This window comes from Chelonia mydas, chromosome 9, assembly GCF_015237465.2.
Source record: "Chelonia mydas isolate rCheMyd1 chromosome 9, rCheMyd1.pri.v2, whole genome shotgun sequence".
Lineage (NCBI taxonomy): Eukaryota > Metazoa > Chordata > Testudines > Cheloniidae > Chelonia > Chelonia mydas.
The window spans coordinates 76924579-76941142 of record NC_057855.1 but is presented as its reverse complement, the minus strand read 5'-3'; positions in this window follow the sequence as shown (position 1 = coordinate 76941142).

Sequence of the window (16564 nt, the reverse complement as noted above, 5' to 3'; positions counted from 1 at the left end):
TGACATTTCCCTCATTTCCACTGGGGCTGCAGAGAATGCACCTAAAGTGCAGAGAATGACCTTTCTGTGTGTGGAGGGCCCATTACTGTTACACGTATCTGATGCTTTTACATGGAAGGAAGAAGAAGATAAAGAGGATTTGGTACAGATTATGAATACATTTAAGAGGAACAGTAATGCCAGAAAAATGTTTCTTATAAATTGTTGGTTATTAACATTATTGCCTAGAGACCAACCCAGGCCGAGGCCCCCTTATGCTAGGTAGTGTACAGATAGAGTGAGGAATAGTCCCTGCCCAGAAGAGTTTATATTCTAAACAGACAAGACAGGGTGAACAATGTGAAGGTGATGGTTTTAAAGCTCAAGTATGTGAATTCTGGGAATTATGTAATTTCTGAATGAAGGGGCTCTCTATTAGTTGGGACAACTGAGCAGCTACTCCACCTTGAATCATTTAAAAAAGATCAAATCAGAACTGACGGGAACCAAAATAACAAATCAACATGGGACTATTGGGCCAGATCCTCAGCAGGCATACATACACTGTAATTCCCTAGATGGCAATACACCTATTGCAAATTACACTAGGCTGAGGATCTGGCCGAAAGGATTTCCAGTGTGAAAATCCCTATTCAGTTGAACACGCATTTTGGCAAATATTCCATAAGTTCAATGGCAAAAATCATCTCTCCAAGGTGTGTTGGACTGTACACACGCTCGGTGAAGAGCAAAGCAGTGACACAAGGCCCTTTATAGCTTCACTAACTCCAGAACCCACACCTTGAGATTGACAAGGACAGCTAATGGCTGGTGGTAGAACTTTATCCTTTCAGCTGGATACTACAGCACTTTGCAATGATATTCCAGGATATACAGTAATAATCTTGTAGCCAAGGAACTTCCACCAAAAGCTGCAGCAAAGGGTCAGTGAGTAAGTAACAGTTACAAGTTGTTTTTAAAAATAGCATCACTTAATAACTTTCTCATTGTGAATGCAGGTGATATACCTGGGTTAAGTCTACAACACCTGATGCAGGAGACATATTGTGGCAATTGATGTTAGATGAGTCAGGCTTTACACGAGTAATTTTTCATTCTGTTTGGTATTAGTTCTAGTCCCAAAGTATTTCAAGGAATAATTGTGGGGGGTTTGCGGCATTACAAGGTGTGGTAAATTAAGGTGGATAATGTTTTAGTTTGCGACCTTAAAAATATAATGAAAAAGCCCTTGGCAAATCGTGGTGAGAATAAGAGAAAGACACTTTATGTACACTCGTGGGGAGAACAAGAGAAAGACACTTTATATACACTCGGTGTAAAAATGTCAAAAATGGGACTAACAGAAGCTATTTATATTTGATGTAATTGAACAAAGTTTAATTGTTCATTCAGGGCAGGGGGAGAAAAAGAAATAGTTGGAATGCTCACTCCACAATATAAAGAAGACCTAATGGGGTATAGGAAGGAATAGCAATTTGAGAAAATGTATTTCAACTCTGTCTGTGGTCAATAATTGAAATAACTGCTGCAAAATGACATTCTCCGTCTTTGAAAAAAAGGCAATTGAGCATGTAGGAACATAGGTCTCAAATCCACCATTTTTAAAAGCAATAAAGAAAGAAGAGAGTTAGACCCCAAATTGGGACCATCTTGACCACTTTGGAAAGATATTAGCGTGGTGGACAATGCTTTGCTACAAAAGGAAAGGTTGTGCCAGCATTGCTGGAAACAGAAACGCTCACTAAAATACATAGCTGGCATCTCACTACTGCAAAAGGTAGTTTGTTTTGGCCTGGGATGAATGTTCAGGTCATGGGCATGAGATATAGTCCACCAGCAATGCACATCAACATGCCACTTCTACAGCTTGTGAAAACAAGGTTCACAATTTTTTTGCAAACCATTTTTAACATCTTTGTGAAAAAAAATTGGTTGAAATGGCAAATTTTAAAAAAAAAAATTAAAAAAATCAACCATCTCATGCTTGTATTCTTCTGCAGAGAACACAACCTCCCCACTGCTTAGATCACAAAATATTCCCACCAGGAAGGGACGGAGAACAACTGCATTCCGTGGTGCTGGGGATGCAGGCTTTGGAACATGGCCCAGGCTAGCTAAGGTAGTGAAATACCAGCCTCCCTTGTCGGACTGGATGAGTCATACCTCTGTCAGAAGTACTGTGACAAATTAAATGCATGGTGGGGGCACAGCACCTGTGTTATGGAACTGACTTGGCTTAGGAAAAACCTATTTTAACTGGATCCTGAAAATTACATTATATTCTGGGTTATTGTTTTATTCTGTAGTGCTGTTTTTAACCTGCATTTCATTTGTGAATTTCCCAACATTTCAGCAGCGTCAGCCAATAGGAATCACTGAAGCCCCTGAAACTGCACAGGATTCAAGGAAACATAGAGGATTCAGTTCAGATACCCAAGCTGTGACCCATCTGCCGTCTCTGCTTTTCCTTCAAGTGTTGGGAAGGAGGAAGAAAAAGAGGACCCATCTAACAAGTGGCATGGGTTATACTAATGTGATCCTACAGAGACTGCTCTATGGCGGTAGCTAACAGGCAATTGGCTTTTAGCTCATGCGGTAGAGACTCATGCACTAAGCTCCAGAGGTCCCCAGTTCAATCCCGCCCGCTGACAACCGGGGTCTGTCAGCATTACACATGGATTATATTTAAGATCCACTCACCCATGCATCCACTTATATTTTCATGATCAGCCCATCACAATGGCTGTTGATGGCAAACAGCACGCCCTGGGCCTAAAACTCCCAGCTCACTGGCAACAAAGTAGAGAACTCTGCGGTCATCAAGCTGTCCTGTGATGTAACACATGGAAGGCCAAGACCACAAAGGTGACTTTTAGTAAGTGGAATTTTCAGGTTGCTGGCAAATTTTCAGTGGTGTTTTCCAGTGAGGATGCTGTCCACACAAGAGCAGGTTCAATTTCCAAGTAGGTTTGAAAGTTGATATTCAAGTTTCACCCCTTCCCCTCCCGGGTCTCCTTACTTAGGTGGCAACACCTGTTGAGGGGGTGCAGGCACTTCGGGGCATCCATCTCATAAATTTTAGTTGGATAACCAGGCTCCCTCACTCCTGGCATGTGAGCTGGAAGCGCTCGGGGAGCCATTATAAGCTAAACATTAGCCTAACAAGCACCTTGGTGTCTGTAGGCTGCCTGGCTTGCAGGCAGGGAAACTAGAACCTCCCGCCCCCTTCTCCCCATGCTGAGCCTTTATCAGCACTTAATTAAAACTCGACAAGAAGATTAACACACAGAGGGCAGTTTTAATTAACTTAATATCGCATTCAATTTTCCAATTCGTCACAGTGTACCCGGCACCTGCAGATCTTAATACAAAACCAAAACCAAACAAAGAAAGGGAGCAAGGGGGAGAGGGAGAGAGATGTGAGTAACTGAAACAGAAGTTGTTTAAACTTTCTTTCGCGGCCCCCCTTGAACATGTACTCCCCTTCTCCTCCTTCCTGGGATGCCTGTAAATGATTTTAGATTCTAATAGCCAGGGTCCCGCTGGGCCCATTCAGACCAGCCTGGAGCTGTTTGCTGCTTCTTCTTCTTCTTCTCTTTTTTAAAGATGTGTTCCTGGAGATTTTTGGATCAATAGAACATTTTCCTGCTAATCCCACCACCTGGGCCTCTGAACAACTTGTCGAAAAAGCCATTAGGATGTTGTGGAGAAGAGCCCCCAGATGAGCGGAGCCAGGCCTTACTGCAGGAAACATATACTCACTTTCTGCCTCATGCCACTGCTTGGGGACAAATTAAAAGGCCAAATTGATTAAAAACAATACAAGACCCCCAGACTGCTCTCTGAAGGGAATGCTGGAAAATACAGGTGCCCCTTTGGCCCAAGCAGTTTAGCCAATATCTGTGGCCCTGCTAGGCTGTTTTTGTGAGAAGGAGAAATTGATGATAGTCAGGTATTTTCTTTGGTGCAATCCTGTTTATTTACAAAGAATGTACCAAGTCCTGTTTCCCTGAGCACAGTAGAAACAAACAACACCAGGCAGTTTCCTTGCTCACAACTTCCAAGGCTACCTCTCCAGTAAGTTCCATGCCCCCAGCTGCTCTGTCTCTCTGCTCCCTTTCATGACCCCACTCTCCACTGATCCCCTTGCTGTCAGCTGGCTTCTTCACTTCTCTTGTACACACATAGCTCGCCAAAAAAATCCCCTCATCTGTGCATTTGCTACCAGTCCTGGGGATGTTCAGGCTTCACTGTGCTTTAGGTGGTAGCCTACTATTGTTTCCAGCTGTGTCACTACATAAAGGGACATTAATTGGTCCTTCCATTTAGCCTGAATGAAGGATATTTAGCACATGCATCAGCTTTCACCAGGTCTGTGATTGCCTAGTGATCAAAGGCACGCTTGATGGCAGCCATTAATGCCCTCCAGTATCACAGTGCTGTTATTTTTGTGGCAAGCCCCCTTCAGAGCACATGACTGGCCAAGTTTCAATTCACCACTGCAGAAGTCAGTACCAGTGCCCAGGAAGAATCAGGTCCCATGTCCTCTGCTTCCATTGTATGCCCTTAATTTGGAAAAAAAATATGCAGTGTTTCTAGGGTAAAGCAGCCCAGAACTCTTGGAGTGAGATGGAGCATCCTGGTTCAGACTGAAAAGCCAAACTGGCCAAAGCCAGAGTCTTTAGCCAAACATCCCTCATTTATCTCCTTAAAATGTGGGTGCTTTGGGTAAAGTGGGTAGGAAACCCACCACCCCCTTTGATTTAGTTTTGCAAACCCAAACCTCTTTGTCCCTGGGTCACCTCTGCAGCAATGTTTTAGGATGGGCAACAAATCGCCGTGGCACATCTATAACCAATGGGAAATGTGGATAAGGTGGGGAGCTGTAGCAAGGTGAGGGACAGTGGTGAGGATTTTGGTGGAAGACAGATGGAGGTGCCTCCACTGAATGGTGTGGATATATATATGGGTGTGGAATGTGCGGCCTGTGGGACTGCAGGCAGTAATCGTGGCAAGGTATTTATAAAGGGATATTGGCTAATACTTTTTAAATCATGGACATCAGATATAAAGTGCATATTTCATGCAGTATATTTCACTGGCTCTTTACCTTCACAGTGTTCCACCGAGAGCTGGGGAAAACTCAGCATTTCCATCCTGTGGGAAATTTCAACATTTTTGTTTGGGTCCAAAATTAGGATGAAAATTTGAAAATATTTTTTAAAATGTGGAATGAAATATTCTGAAAAATATCAGTAAGGAAATGTTCTAACTCTTTTCTTTTGTTTTGTTTTCAATTGAAACGGAACATTTCAACATTCCAAAATTTAAACGTTTCATTTCAATGGAAAATGTTAAAATTTCGAACATTATGAAATCGAAAGCCTTCATTTTAGCTTGTTGAAATGACCCAAAATAAACTGAAATTGATTTTTTTTTGCAAAGCTGAAATTTTCCCATGGAAAATTTTGATCTTGTGGAAACTGCATTTTCAGTATGAAAATCATTCCAATGGAAAATTCCCGTCCAGCTCTTGTCCCATCCCATTCAGCACATAGCTTCTGTGCTGTAACAAAGCTCTAGTGTCCAGTAAATTTTCATGAGCAGGAAGTTTCCCCACAGCAGGGTCTCACTGAGCCTGCCTGGATATTTTCAGCACGGGTACATGGGGATTTAGCCCTGAGCTTCTCACTTGACAGCATGAAATGAATTTCCCCCACTAGCCTTTATCATGCTCAAGCCATGTGTCAGTTCTCCTCACACATAAGTCCAGAACAGCCAGAGCAAAATGGAAAAGTACAGGCCCTTCAGCAACCTCTGAGGAGGTAATGGCCTGCATTAAATGGAGACTCTTTGTTAATTACAACTGAGTCAGTTGTGCTTAGCCTGCCAGTGCCTAAAGTGCACCCTCAGCACACACTGTCTTGCAAATTCCCCTAGGTCATCTCTCCTCTCCATACACTTCTACAGTGGGAGTGAGAGGTGACAGAGTTTAGACTGCTGCTGGCAACCACCAGAAAACCAGTTTGTAAGAGACAAAGGAGGACCAAATCCTGGGACAAATGCTAACAAGGCTGAAGGTGAGGAGGAGGCATGAAAACATGTGATCCTCACAGTACTCTTTGCTGCCATGTAATAGGAATCCATAACAATAGAGTTCCAGTGTCTTTTGGAAAATTTCCAACCTAGATATTTTACCCTGAGCCACTTATCTCCAGACGATCCTGCCACCATTTTGAAAGATGTCACTCATCCTTGAAAGCACCTCCATCCAGTCACAGTCTTTCAGGGCTCCCATGTGATCAGTTATACCAACAAATGTGTGAAAGTCATTCACAGATAATACAAAGAACATGCTTACATTCTTGAATGTTTCATGCCTGATCCATGCTATGCCATGTTCACCACTATGAGGTTAGAATGGACTATCAGCTTTTCTCATTATAAATCACAGCTCTGGGAGGCTATGGCAGGAGGGAGGGGGTGCCTCATACATTGTATCTGGGAAGGCTGGAACATTCAATCCCACCCTCTCTGTCTATACAAACCAGAGTGTGGAAGGCTGGCAGGAAAGGATATTTTTTCAGCTCTCACATCATTTGCAGCTTTCCACATCCCTGGCAGACCAACACAGATTTCCTCATGATAATGAGTCAGTGCTGGCCTGGTTAGTGCTCTGAGATGCAATCTTCAGAACCTGAGTTTGAATTCCACATCTGGTCCCTGGTCTGGCAGGAGCTGGGCATGATGCAGCAGCCGCATACTCAGCACTGAGTGGATGAGGATTAAAGAGGAGGAGGGAATCACTTAGCTCAGGGAAGACCCCCCGGCTGAAAAGTAAAATGGTGTTGACTGGCTCTAAAGATATGTTATGTAGTGATCTTGATCTAAGAAGATGGCAGCTATAACACAGGAGCTTAAGGGGATTAGGAAGAAGAAGTCTTGATGGATTCATGAAGAATACAGAGGATTAGTGAGAGTAAAAGTATAGTCAGGGATATCCTTGGGAAGTCAGGAGAGCAGAGAGATGCACTGGATAAAGTAACTCCTTATGCTGACTTGGGCACTGTTGTACTGCACCTTACAGGTATGATTATCCATTCCTTGCACAACAAGGTTCCCCTCCAGCGCTGCTCTTATCCATCGATCTCAGCCAGATGTCTCCTAGCCATCCAGCACTCTCAGCCACACCACAAGTCAAGTCTTGTCCAGCCCTGCCCCTCTCTATTCTTCAGTCCCAGTCATGTGCAGAAGAGGTTGGTTAGCAGATAAAGTGGCAAGTTGGTGAATCTTCTAGTCAGCTCTCTTCCCCGTCTAGCTTCTCCACCAAGATTAGACCTGTTAGGGAAGTTGGCGCCAATGCCATTGTTCATTATGAGAAACATCTACCCTGAGTTTCCAGGCCCCCACCCACATATTCTCACCCAGGTGGGGGGACAGAACCCAAATCCAACCCACTTCTCCCTAGAGATGGGAGCAAGCCACCTGATTTTGAGTAACCCATATTTGGGGCTTTTAGGTTGGGCCCTTTGCAAAACTCAAATCCAGGGTCAGATGATGTCACCCCCAAAGCTGGTAGGTCTCTGTGTCCAGGGGTTTGGTTCAGGCCCACCTCTATATTTCATGGCTGTATTTTATGAGAATGTGAGATACTATTTCCACTCTATGACTGTCTCACTGGGTACTAAAAATCATGGGGTTTCCTTCTTCCTTTATTCTAACTCTGTGGCCCCTTCAACTTCTCCCCTGCCCTCCCCTCTCTCAATTACACTCACACAGCTGCTCCCTCTTCCTCTCCTCATGTCTGGTGCTGTTTAGCTCTTTCAGCACAGCTCCATACAACATGGGGGTATTTCAGTCCTACAGTTATTTTCAGTTACCTTGTCACACTCTTTTAAAGACCTGGAAGCTCCAGATGAAATGTGATCCATAAAGAGCAGGTAACTCGCTTCTTATTGTAGGCACCAAATTAGGGCCTGGTCTGATCTTAAAGAGAAAGGGAAGGAGGAAATGTGCCCATCTGCTTCTGGGTTTGGTTAAATAATGTGGCTACCCCTAGGCATGTTTCTGGATAGTCCCATCTATGGATGCTTGCAAGACTTTCTCTGGGTGCTCGCAAGAGACTTTCAATGACTTCTGTGCCCTTCCCTTTACAGCTGCCATTTCTCATCTGCAGACCCAAGTCCTGGAGATGTGCCCAGGGGATAATCTAAACAAACATGTCTGCCAAACCACTCCTGTTTCTGACCATCTAAAAGACTCTGGCTGAGGAGTTCTGTGGCTCGGTGGCCTGATGGACATGTAACCAGGCCACCGTGCCTCTGTGACCCATTGTGCAGTTCTTAGTCAAAGAGCTCACCAAACAGGTCCCGGGGATACCAACACATACATCTTGCCGTAGAATCATTTGACAGAACAGGCAAACAAATGTAGATTATAAGAACCAATGTGAACCTTCAACTAGGTCTCGGACTAAAACTGTTTGTGGTCAAAAAACATTTGTTATTTTTAACTTTCTCCTCCCAATGCTCTCCTGTGAAACCACATGCCTCTGCACAGCTGGTTTCCTGACAGCCTGAAAGCAACAAAAGTACCACAGAGAAACCTGTTCTCTTGAGAGTTCAAGCCCATTATGAAGGAGAGCCCCGGTGCAGAGCTACATTACTCAACTCCCAGGCCGCAGCAGAACTCAGATCCTTTCCAGGCATACCCACTGCTACTTCAGAGTCAGGCAACCCAGACAGAAGTGGAGCTGCGCACTCCAATGTGGGATGCAGAACTTTCCATTGCTCCTTAAAGAAAGATTCATTATTCCATTTTGGTGGCCTAATTCAGACCCAACGGGAATAATGCTTCAGATCTGCAGTAAAGTTATACAGTGCATGAAGGAACATGTCCCACACACCAATGGCAGGTTTGTGTCGGACATGTTCCTTCATGGATCATATACCTTTACTGCCTGGCTGCCGCATTATTCCTTGATATTCTGAATTAGTCTGTGGTAATTTAATAAGCCATTGCCTTCTGTCTTTCTCCACAAGAGCTCTATTTGGGTATGGTAAGGAGGTGGGGGAGGGAGTCCTTCTGGGGTGCTTTATTAAACAGATATTATGGGTGGTCTCTCCCCTTTTTTTGAATCAAATCAAACCCAAAGAGGGATGATTTCATGGCTCTCATTGCGTAGAAAGGAACACAGAAGTCCACTCCGACTGAAACCCTTGTGTTTGTTCTAAGGCAGAAACCAGAGGGAGAGAGCAACAGCAACATTCACTGAAATAAGCTAACAAGGTCTTTGGGTTTCCTCAGACCATCTCCCCCCTCCATCCCTACCTGGCCAGAACTTGCAGCACCCACCCACTGCCATTCAGGGTCCTGGGGAAGGAGGATGAGGGGGGAAGGGTAATCTGCCACACCTTTCACAACACCAGCACTGCACATTTTTACATCAGTTTTAACCCTTGGTGTGTGACTGGATCCCTGCGTGCTTGTGTAATACAAATTAATAATGAATGAGATGAAGAAATTCCGTGGTACGAATTCAGGCTCTTCTTGCAGCTAACCGTGGAGTGTTGGCTATTCTGTCATTCATGGGATCAGGTCAGCTGTTGTTCCTGCATATTTAGCTCGCTACCAGTTTCTTTGAGACAATGTCTGTGAATCCTGTAAATGTTATTCCGTTTGGGTACACATCTGCCCAAGCTGCTTTATGCATTATTCGCTACTCACCATTTGCTACTGTGTGTCATTTCTTAGTGGCAATTTTGTTTTCAAAGTTTCAGTCATTCAACCAGGGAGCAAGAAACCATACCATGTGATGTTGGTGGCCAATCACATGTCACGAATAACCAATAACTGAAGTGAACCCTCCACAAATAACCTCTGGGCTGGAAACTATTGGCATAAATATGGGCTCAGTTGGGCAATTTGTCCGTAGCTTTATGCAGGGTGGGGTGTGCACCTGCACTGCCATAAGAGGAACACAAGGGGAGAGGAAATACTGGCTCTGCTGGGACTGCATACCACAGATTCCTCCTCCTGGTACACCAGCCCCACTGTGCTGGTGTGGAGAGAGAGCAGGACCTACACCTTACCTCCTCCCCACCCATTTCCAGGTGATCCATTCCCTGAAGTGAGCTGGGACGGAGCAGACCCTGCTCACAGAAACTGTTGTTATGACCTGACCTTGGACAGCCTATGCAAGAGGGAAGAGGCTCCTTGCATGACCCTCTCATCCCCATCCCCTCCCCCTCCCCCTCCCCCCCACCAGCACACCCTTGCAAGATTAGGTCACAATTTAATCCAGACTCTGTTTGGCAAACAGGACTAACAAATACATTCACAGAAATCAGGATGGTTTGTGAATGATTTGCAAACCAAGAGCTACATTATCAATGAATATTATTCACAGCAAATAATTCAGCCAGCTCTACTCCCAAATTACATTCGTTCTCCTTGCCATAGTGGCCTTTTCCAGACGGCAAATGCTGCTTGTTTGCTCACCCGGTGCTTCCCTAGGAGCAGAAGGCAAGATGGCTCTGCAGGGTTCACTTCCTTGTTTGTGCAACAGCAACAGCAGTGACACCAACTCCTTTCAGGGAATAGTTGCTTCAGTACAGTCAAATAATAATAATGTTTTGCACTTATGTGTCATTTTTCATCTGAGGCTCTCAAAGCACTTAATACAATATCTAGCTCTTATCTACTGCTTTTCATCAGTAGAGCTCAAAGCTTATCATATTGCTGGTCCTACATAAATGGTGAACGTTATTTACACTTTTAAAAAAAAAAAACATTATTTACAGTATTTAAAACAATGTCTCAGCTCCTGAGTGATGGGATTCGTATTAGCAGACCTTTAGGCCAACATCCTCAGCTAGCATAAATAGGTGTTCAGTCATTCCACAGAGCTGTGCCAGTCTGGCCTGTAGATATCAGCAACACTCTCCAGTGGTTTAGAACAACGGTCAAATTTTGTGCTGAACATTTTTGACATCACCACCTTTAAAATCGCTTTATAAAACGACTGTCATCAGGTGACTCTGAGAGTTGGTCCATTCCCTGCTCTCACTAATGAACCTTTGCACAGGTTATGGAAGTGAGGAAACCTCATTAGAGACCAGAGTCATTGAGAAAAATCACTGTTGGATTTCTTCTAAGATTATTGGAGGTGCTTCAGATGTCTCGCTGCTCCGTTGATGCTGCATTCGGGCACTATTCTCCTCCATCATCTTCCCCTGGAGTGAATCTTGCTAACAAGTTTCAGTGCTGGCAGAGGTGGTGAATGGCCCCCAAACAGCTGTGCTACTGTCTGCTTGTCATAGAAATAACCCCTTACAAAGTAACTGAAATTACAGGGCACTCCAGTGTCTAAATATAACCCCAGGCAGAAGCATCGTTCACCGAGTGATGTCTCTACTTTCAGTCTGTAACTAGTTTTGGAGGGGAGTGAAGGGATAAGTGAATATGGCACCAGTGAAAGGTGTCAGACTGACAACCTTGGATGGAGCCTGAATGCCGCTATTATAGGTATAGGCAGCAGTGAAAGCTTCTCCTGCTAGGCCTTGCCAGAGTGCCTCCATCCTGGGGTGGGAGGGGAGTTAGTCTCCAGGGACTATCCAATGCTTGTCCTGTCTGCTGACAGTGAAGAGCAGTGGGGGAGCAATTAATGCCATTTGATGGTGGATTTTGTTCACCGAGAACCAGACTGAGGCTGAAAGGCTCTGTATCCCAGGGCAGGTCTCCCACATGCTTTAGTTTTCCAGGGGAAGTGGCTTGACCTACTGCAGGCTCCATGGAAGCAACTCTGCCTTTATCATTAATGATACCGCCCCCATCTGACTCCCGTCAGGAACAAAAGAGGAACTGAAGCAGGCCCTGGCCTGTGGCAGGCTGGCCCCTGGGAAATGGGGCGAGCTTTTAAAATGGGTAATTGACAGAGAGAGGTAGGTCAGTTTTAGCAGGGCTCCCAGGCTCTTATAACTTTCAGCGAGATTCCCCTCCCCCACCCTTACCAGCATGGTGTAGTGTTTAAAGGGGGCTCCCCATAGAGAGGCGCTTCAAAGGTTTGCTTGTCTCTCCCACTGTGTGTCCTCCTGGTTCAGTTCCATCCTCCTCATTTAAGTGCCTTTCATCCTTCTTCTTCCTCCTCTTCATTATTGGTGCCCTTTCCCCTCCCCACCTGCCCACTCCCACCCTTTCTACTAACTGCCTTTGGTCCGGAGCCCAATGGGAACCAGCTGTCAGGCTGAGCTGGGATATCCTGGAGCAAACATCTTCTTCCTCCTTCCTGCAAAAAATCCTCCTGGAAAATGGTCCCACAGATGGGAAAGGGGTCCCACCGGCCACCCTGCTTCCTGACTAAGATGAGCCCGCTCCCTGGATTCACTATTATGATGTGTTCTAGGTTTGGATTCACTTTGAGATCACTAACCCATCATGCTTTGTCCCCTCCTCTGCTATGAGACTCTGCTAGCCCCAGGAGGTGAGGCCTAAGGTCCTTTCCTTGGTTTGAGGCAGTACAGGCTAATCCCCCTTCTTGGCTTCCCTTGTGCATTTCGCTCCAGCATTGTTCTTTAGAGATGTTCCTGCTCTGCGGGCTGGGGGGTTGTTGTTGTTTAAACAGCAGCAGCAGCCACACAAGCAGCTTGCTGTCCTGCCTTTACAGGGTGGTCTGTAATTGCTTCCTGTCCTCTCCAGCAACTGGCTTCATTTGTTTGCATTGCTGCCTAATCTCTGAACTGGGAGAGTTTGGAACGAAAGCCGCCTGTTTCACACTCGCCGGGGTTCTCCAGTAACAGGCACAGCTTAGTCATTTCGGGGAGCCAGCCCAGTAAAGTCTTAGACCTCCGGCCTGGACAAACTGGCCTAAAAAAGGTCTCACCAGGAGATTTCCTCTGCTTCTGGCTTTCTGATTGGCCTGAGAATATAATGAGAACAGGGCTTCCTGCCGTATTGTGATGCTGCTGTTCCTGGTCACAGAATCCAGGATTGCTGCGCTAGGAGCGAAAATGGAAGAAAAATGGGGGGGAAATGAAGTGAAATGTCTCAAACTTCAGGGCTTTGATGTTTAAGGTGGTTTCGGGTAAAGGTCTGGGTCAGTTTGGATTTTATCCAAGCCAGTTTTCCTCATGCACACAGACTGGGTCTCGTGGAGCTGCCCCAGGGCCTCACATTGCATTGAAATGGTGCTTGCTGGCCTGCAATGAGTAGAGCTGCATGACATTTTTCATTCCAAATCTTTGTTTCAGTGAAAAAGTTTGGCTTTGGAAATGTCCATTTTTGACACATTTTTTCAGGTTTTTATTGAAAATCCAAAAAAAGCTTGAAACCAAATGTTTCGGGAGTTTTGACAAAATCCTGAAGATTTTTGAAGAAAACTTTCAAAGGAAACAAAAAGTTGTTTTTCTGTCTGTTTGTTTGTTTTAGTTTTCGTTAAAAATTATTGCAGAAATAAAAAACATTCCCTGACCGTCTCTAGTAACAAGCTCCTCGCATCAGCCAGGCCCAGTCACAAAAAAAACCCAAAATAAATGGGTTCCTTACTTGGCTGTCCAATGAATAACTGAAAAGCGAGGCAAAGTAGGAGAAAATAGATGATTGGACAGATTAAATTACATCATAAATCTGGTTACTGCTGTCCCACCAATCCGCATGCAAGACTCTCCAGCATGCTGCGCTCCTTTGATTTTGCTAAGAGGTTTGCATCCTGTGGCTCCAGGCTCGTGTCACCAGGGTGGACTGGGCTGTTTAAAAAGGAACTGTTCCAGCCCACCTCTACTGCATTAACAGCTTTGCTGGGGCCTGATGGAGGAGGACGTGTATGCCCGTAAGAGCAGCAGGAAGCTGTGGCAAAGAGGAGGTTCCTGAAAAAGACCCAGCTGGGAGAAGGGTTTGGGCCTGGAAGCCAGAGCCAGAGCATAAGCACTGAAGAAGGCTGAAGGCCAGGACAGCAGAGGTTTTTGACTGTTGACCTTTCAAATCTAGAGTGTACCCAGGACTGGAGGGTGTGGGACCCTTTGCTGGAGAAGAAAGAACTCCAGGTAGGAAGACTGGGATGCCCCTGCTGGGAAGAGCAGGGAAGGATTCCAGTTAGAAGGGCTGGAGTAGCTGCTTGATAGAAAGCAGGCTGGAACTGAAGAAGAGGCAGGACTGGCAGAGCTGAATCGGTGTTGGGTCCATGAACTATATATTGGGTTGACAGACTATATTTTGGGACCTTGAGGATGGTTGGGACTGTTTATGTTAATAAATCCAGACCCCCAGGAGGGGCGTTATTGGCCACAAGAAAGTCTCTAGAGGAGTTCTTAACGGGCCCTGAAGCGGGAGGAAACAGAGTCAGGACACTGCAGAGTGACCGCTGGCAACAAGATGGAACTCAGGAGGCAGTCGGCCCTCTTACAGGAAAGTATGGATTTCTGAGCATGTGGTGCAGTATTGAGGGAGGTTTCCTTCCTGCAGAATGTTCCACTATAGTGGAGGGTTTATTTCCCCTTTAGAAAGAAATGATAGGAGATGAGCTGCAGAATTCAGATCCAGGAGACTCAGATCCTGGGCTTTAGGTCTGGTTGGTCTCTAGAAATTATATAATCAAAGAGGAAATGCAGCACATGCTGACTGACTATGTGGAGAAGAAAAATACTCCTTTGGAATGATTTATGCTGCAGGTCAGTATTGAGGTACGTGGGGAGAGCTGGATAGAGATCCCTAGACTGGCAAAGTAGCTGGAACTGCAGGGAAGAATAGAGGTGCATTGAAAGAATTATGCAAGGATCAAGACTGAAAAAGAAAAAGATTGCTACGGGTTGGGTTTGGGGTCCATTGACAGAGCTGTGTATGTGTGAGGTACAGAGGGCAGGACTGAAACAATAGGGCGTGTACATGTCAGAATGAAGGACATAACTTTGCATATGTTTTTGTACATGTGAATCCCCTGAAAGTACAGTATGTGCATTCTATGTGTGCTGGCATGCTGAGCTGGCCGTTCCTGGATGATGGCTGGGAGCCTTTTTGCAAACCCGCCTGCACAGGGGGATTATCAGAGAGTCTAAAGCTGGCAGGAGTGAATGGAAATTTTGGTTCCTTTTAATACCCTTCTTCATTAAAGGGCCACTGAACTTGTGAAATGACAGTAGTATAAAGAATGGGCTGGGCTGGCTTCTTTTTATGCTGTCTGTGGAGGGTCACCATATATACTGTCAGGTTTCAGAGTAGCAGCCATGTTAGTATGTATTCGCAAAAAGAAAAGGAGTACTTGTGGCACCTGAGAGACTAACAAATTTATTTGAGCATAAGCTTTCGTGAGCTACATGAAGTGAGCTGTAGCTCACGAAAGCTTATGCTCAAATAAATTTGTTAGTCTCTAAGGTGCCACAAGTACTCCTTTTCTTTTTGCATATATACTGTGGGACTCCAGGGACAGAGAGCCTAGAGTTAAAGTAGTCACAAAAAAAGACAAAGACAGCAAACCTATTTCCCTCCCTGACACCCCGGATATTTCACTGAATGGCTTTGCAAGCTGTTTCCAGCCCAAATGTACCCCAGGTACATTTCACATCTATCTGCTGCGGTTCGTAACATGCCCTATACTGCATAGAGCATACTGAAAATATATTGTCCTACTGTCTAATTTAAACTGCATGAATATTGACCTCATATTTTATATATGGTCACATATTTTAAATTAATGTATGAACAATACAATATAAAATGTTTTTATGGCTTCCTGTTGCATGTAGCCCCAGTGGCAGATGTGGAGCAAAGTAACTTTTTACAAATCCTACAAACACCGAATGACTATATGGAACGTGTATAGCCTTATCTATATGGGAGGCATGTGAGTGAATTGCTGTCACAGCCTTGGCTGTGCTAATCCTTTGTGGATTGTCACCAGGCTGCTGAACTGGACTCAGCTTTTGGATCCCACATGCCTTTAAGCTTATTGGGTCTAAACAATGTCCAAACACTGTCTAAATCCATCCTCTCTGGCACATTTCCAGGGAAGAGGCCCCCTGTCTTGTATCACTACTTGGGATGTGGACCATCAAGACCAGTGCTAATCTCCTCACTAGTTAAGCATGCTCTCCCCAAAGCCCCATCCAGCTGGGAACTCTTACTATTTACCCCTTTGGAGACCTTGTGAAAATTAAAACAAGGATCACAAAGACTTTGCAAAGAAACTTCTTAACTATAGACTTTTTACTCACAGACAAAGCACAGGAGATACACACCTACACAAAAAGAACAAGAACCTGAATACAAAACCTCTTCCTCCAGTGTCCTCAACACTCTAAAAGCCTTTTGGATTTTGGTTAGTGTCCTTTCAGGGTCCCATGATCCTCTTACACTCTCCTCTTCCTGCTCAGACTTCAGCCTCCTGGCTCAAAGGATCTGGCATTTAAATAGAGTTCTGGACTCCTCATCAGGAGATCAGCTGCTTAGCTCCAGCCCCTTCCCCACCATTTGGGTCTACATTTTGAAAAGAGGTTCCTCTGGGCTATAGCCAGCCTAAAGTTTTCAGGTAGACCGATATGAATGGAGGGTCCTCAGGACTGAGGACTCGTGATAG